Here is a 6,019-nt window from a genome sequence, read left to right on the forward strand (position 1 = left end):
GTTGTTTCTGCCATTACACTTGAACGAGGAAAGTAGCGGATGAAAAAGAGTGGTCAAAAACAAGCTGCTGCTAAATGGTTTTGAACAACTGTGCTGATTGCCAAATGATTTAAATGCTTTTGAACTTTGTGTTGAACGAAAAATTCACGATAGGTTCTATGAGGTTCAGTATTATGGCCAACATTTTTGGTTGGTTTCAGCACAAAGAAGTGTCCTCTCATATCTTATTTTGTGTTTGCACTTGGAACCTTTTGTTCATGAATCGGCATATATGTTATTTCATAAATGTAGAAAAATATAAATCAAAGTCTTGAACCAATTAATAATAAAAACTAAAAACAAAATATGAACTAATTCAAAATAAAAACAACTTAATCTATTTTTATTTTATATCAATAAAAAAAATAGGCTTAATAGCCTTTTTATCCCCAGATTTTTTTATTTTTCTAAATTACGTCATTCCTTTTAAAATTGTGTCAAATTAGTCTTCAGTTAGTAAATTTTGTGTCAATATGGTCCCTTCCGTTAAATACACCAAAGGACGTTAACTTTTTTTTTCTCTCTTCTATTTCCTGCAACCCAGTAGACCTTTCTGTTCTGTAATCTTCTCCCAGTAGACCTTTCTGTTATGCAATCTTCTACAACACAACAAACCAATTTGTTCCGCGAAGATGAAACGTGTATAACAAAGAATAAATAATAAGAATTAAAATACTAAAATTAAAATTGGCTGATAGTGATGCATACAATATAACTCCATTTTCACTCCTTAAAATGTGAAAAAATTCTTCATTTCTTCACTGTCTGGTATCGCAAGATCGCTTCTAATTTCGGCCACGTCGTGTTTTAATGGGATGCTTCGGCGAAGCCACCTCCGACGGTGTTCGAGAATTGTAAGGTTTTGTCAAAGAATTTCGGGTTGAGGTGGAGTTTGAATGTGTCCGAGGATTCTCTTGAAATTGGGTTGGAGGCTGCGATTGGGATCACCGATTACATGGCCAAGGTCATCATCGACCCTCCCATTCTCCGTAGCAACACTTAACGCCTAGGTAGCCGTTGGAGTGAAATTCGTCACCGGAACCCCAAAACCAATTCGCGATAAAATCGTCAGAGTCTGAATCATAGCCGGTGCCATTGCGATTGTCACCAAAGGCGATGGTGAACTGCGTATCTGGCTACAGCAGCGTCGAAGACGAAACTAGGTTGGGGTTCTGATTTTGCAATTTAGATTTTTAGTTGTTCTCTGACTTTAGGGGTTTCTGTTCTGACAATCAAATTTCTTCTACAATTTGAGATGTAGGTTTTCGTTCGAAATTGGATTTAGGGTTTTCCTGTTCTTGGGGTTTTTGTCGCTTCTTTGCATATTGATGGTTGTGAATTAGGGGTTGGTTCATAGGTTGTTGTTCTGATCTTGTTTTTCTTTTATTTTGCGATTTGAGATTTACGAATTGGGTTCTCTCTGGTGTATCTGATTCTTGTTGTGAAGGGTCTTGGGGTTGATGATGGTGATTAGGGTTGAAATTCTAGTTTGATAGTGCAGTTTGGAGTTGTAGGAAATAGAATTGTTGTTGAGCGAGATTGAGTGGGGGACTTGCTCATGGGTTTCCACCGCCCCTCTATCCGACCAGCACTGTTATCGTTTATAATCGGCGATGTCGTTGACGTCATGGCTCTTGCATACCCTAACACTACCATTCAACCATCTTTCTCCCAATCAATTTCTTGTTCCCATTTTTTTCTCTCTGATTTGTGTGTATTGTGTTAATTGCTAGCAACGATGTTGAGAATAAAAGATATGATGGATTAATTGATTGCTGACAATGGAGGTGGAGAATGAAGGGGGGGGGAGAATAAAAGAGTGTTTGGGGTTGGATAATCAACGAATGAGTTATCTAAATCATAGTAGTGGAGGTGGAAAAATGGAGATTGTGCGTTTGGCTTTTTGGATTGGAATTGGAAGTACGACTGCATAAAAGGAGGAAAAGATAGCCCAGGGACGAAAAGATACCATTGAAAAAAAGTTTACTACGATGTAGGGAAACAAAGGAGAGAGAATAAAAACTTAACGGTGTTATTGTGTATTTAACGGAATGGACAATATTGATTCAAAATTTATTAAATGAGGACCAATCTGACACACTTTTAAAAGGAAGGACCTAATTGAGAAAAATAAGTAAATCTGGGGATGAAAAAGGCTATTAAGCCAAAAAAATAATATTGTACCTAAATAAATGGATAATCAAAACTACTAATTCCTATTTTATGTTTATCAAAATCAAACTAGATATTATTAGATTTAAAACAAAATTTAGATTCTTCATTTTCTTCATGCTGGTCGCATTGTTTTTCACCTTAATCGAATCCTCTAATGTTTTGGATGACTTGTTCTTTATTCTTTCTAACTTCTCAGTAACCTCAACCAACTCATTTCTAACCTTAGGCGACTTCTCAACAATATTAGCCGACCTCTTAGCAAGATTAGCCGACTTCTTGTTTGAAATTTTACTCATAAGATTTTTGTTATCTCAATATTTGAGCTTTTCATATCCTGGTCCTTCTTAACATCTTCTTCCTCTTTCTCGTTTTCATATGGTTTAAGAACATTAGATGTTTTCCTCCTCTTTGTCGACACTCGCCTTCTTGAGATCTTCAAACTCAATCCTCTGTTTATTCATAATCTCATTAGCTTCATCCAAAAGCCTCCTTATCCGCTGGGTCTATTCATTTTTTGTTTGAGTTTCTTCTCCAGGTTTTTCTTCTTCACGTTTGTTGCACCATTTACCAAGATCACTTCATCCATTCTTGGGACCAAGATAACCATGTTCGCACTCAAGTTCTTTGCCATCAACAAGATTCCACACTCTTCCTCCGCATCTTTAGTAAGGAGATTTGTCTTCCCCTTTGTCTCAAAGTGACAATACTTTGCAATGTGGCCAACCTTACCACAATTCTAGCACTTCCTGGATCTGCACCCGATTACATAGTAGTCGTGCTTACTACACTTAAAACAATTCACTCCTGATCGATATCCTTAGCCTTTCTCTTGTTCTCAGTCACGCCAATTCTACTGACTGATTTGCTCTTCAATATCATCTTTAAAATTACCTCGGTCACGTCCACCACGTCCTCGGCCTTTACCTCTAAGACATCGACTCTAAGTATTCTAAGTTTCATTTGAGTCAAACTATACTTGTAGTGCTTGATCTTCGAGTTCACTCCTTTTCTTTTTCTTCCTTAATTCGTGGGCCTTTAATGACCTTTTAACTCCTCCACAGTGAGAGTTGATAGATCATTTGTGACTACGATACTTTCAAAGTCATCAGTCAAATTTCTCAAGATCTTTTTCGCAACCTGGTTAGGAGGCACCTCTTCTCCATTCATTCCTAATTGGTTGGCCATCTTTTGTACTCGAGCTATAAACTTGGCAACTCCCTCCTTTTCATCCATCTCAATATGTTCAAACTCTCCTTTGAGAGCTTATACTTATGCCACGTCTATAATTTCCTAGACTTCTTTTGTTGACTTTGCATTAGCTATTTTCTCGAACTCCGATTCACCCACTGCATTTTATAGAAAGTACAAAGTCGTTCTGTCTTTCACCTCTATCCTTTTCAATGCAGCAATTTGGGTCATTGTTTGATGTTCATCAGACGAGACAAAGACAATTTTCTTAATTGATCATTTTCAACAACTGTGACACACTCATTTAGTTAGAGCATAAGACTCTGATACCACTTTGTAGAAAAATAAATGTGACACACACAAATAATTAGATTCTTTAATTCACTGTGGTTATTTTCATTGAACCTTGGTAACCTTTAAATAGATACAAATAGGACATTAGGCCAAGTACAACTAATAAAAACTAAAAATAAAATATCAACTAATTCAAAATAAAAAATTATTTAATTTATCTCTATCTTATATCAATAAAATAAATATTACACCTAAATAAATGAAAAATCAAAATTATTCATCCCTATTTTATCTTTATCAAAATTAAACTAAATATTACTAAACTTAAAACTAATAAAATAAGATTTAAACAAAATTATTAATGAATTTTTAAAAATTAAGTTTATCTCAACAATAAATAAGTTGTCCAGTTTCACACGACTTTATATAAAGTCTTGCAAGGACTTTAATTCTATCATATTCGCCGGTCTAATGACGATCCAATCACACCTTAGTCTTCATTAGGGGCTTTAATGAACTATTATCGTTTATAATTTAATCATGTGGTCGACCAGGGTGGTTGGCTTGGTGGTCGGTCTACCTGAGATGTCAGCCTGATGAATGGTCAACCTCAATGTCAGCCTGATGGATGGTCGGCTTGGGTGGTCGATCGGCCTGGATTTCGTCTTGAGTGGTCATCCTGGACGGTCGATCAACTTTGATGGTTAGCCTAGTTATGTCCAAGAGACCGTACAATACACAGGAGATCGTACTGTACACTTGGAAAAAGTCAATTTCATTACCATCTTGCAGTTTCAAAATTTTAGTGATTAAGAAATAATTCTTATTAATTTGGTCACAGAAACTCCTCCATCTACCACACTAATTCAATAGAAACCTCTTAATGTTGATTAGGTGCATAATTAATCTCAAAACAATTGCTATTTTAGTATTTCAAAAAAGGAAAAAAATTCTTTAACACTAATAACTACTATTTGATAATTTATTATTAAGGTAAATGTTTCTAATAAAAGTATTTTAGTATTTCAAAAATGGAAAAATATTTTTAACACTAATACTACTATTAACTACTATTTAATAATTTACTATAGGTCAATGTTTCTAATAAAAGTATTTTACTATTTCAAAAATGGAAAAAGATTCCTTAACATTAATAACTACTATTTGATAATTTATTATTATGGAAAATGTTTCTGATAAAAGTAAGCTTTTGTATTTGTAAATTACAAACAAAACAAAATAATAAAGAATAATATTAAATAGAAGTAAAAACTTTTTAAGTGTGAAAGTAGAATGCATTTAAAGAAAATAGAAAACTTCGTTGTCGAAAGATGGTGTGAAAGCTTTTGGACGGTGTCAAATATCCCTATTTGAGAGAAAAAAAAGCAGTAAGTAGAAAAAGAAGGTAAAAAAATAAACATATAAAATAAAAATAAAAGATATAACTAAATATATCATTCATAAATTGTTTATTTTCAATTGCATTTTTATTCTATTGAGTATTAATTCAAAACATTTTTTCTTGTTGGTGAAATATCTTATAGTTAACTATGTCTTTATTCTTAAATTATAACCTGATTTTAATTTTTGTTTTTAATTACAATTTTGATCTCATGAGGTTTTTATATTTGAAAAATACATGAATCTAATTTTTTTTTGGTTCAATAAAGTTAAATGTTTTTTTATGTAATAAATCATTAATCATGTTGAATGCATTTATATATTTTTCTCTTGTTAGTGTCTTGAAATGTCGGGTCATCCATTGTTTGTTACATCAAACAAAATTAACATTGTTGTACAAAAAGGATTGCATCCATACTAACAAGATCAAAGTTTGTCTTGTTACAAACCTTCACCTAAATCGATTTATCTTAATTTTAAATCTGGATCAGTTCTTCTTCACTCTAAACTTGAATAAATTCATCTTAATTTAGTGTACATTCACTATTATTACTCTCAGACCACCATATGGATGGTTTGCTTATATAAGTATCGGATAATCTTTGACAGATATTTTATGGACGATTGGAACAAAGGTGAAGACAGGACAATGATTCAGCTACTTGAACAATTTAGGAGAGGAAATTGTGAAGGTTTCAAGTTTTTAAAAGTGTAATAACAAACATGGCTTCATGTATTACCCATAATTTATTCTGGTTTTGGAATAACAATTCATGATCAAAATGGTTTCTCTTCACCTCTAAAGAAAAAAAGGCCAGAAGGGCTACCATCTGGTAGCAGTGCCAATCTCACTGCAGCTTCAGCACCTTCATCTGGTGTGAGAAAACCTGTATTATAGTTTATATCTGTTTTCACATAGCCT

The sequence above is a fragment of the Vigna radiata genome, chromosome 9, assembly GCF_000741045.1.
Source record: "Vigna radiata var. radiata cultivar VC1973A chromosome 9, Vradiata_ver6, whole genome shotgun sequence".
Lineage (NCBI taxonomy): Eukaryota > Viridiplantae > Streptophyta > Magnoliopsida > Fabales > Fabaceae > Vigna > Vigna radiata.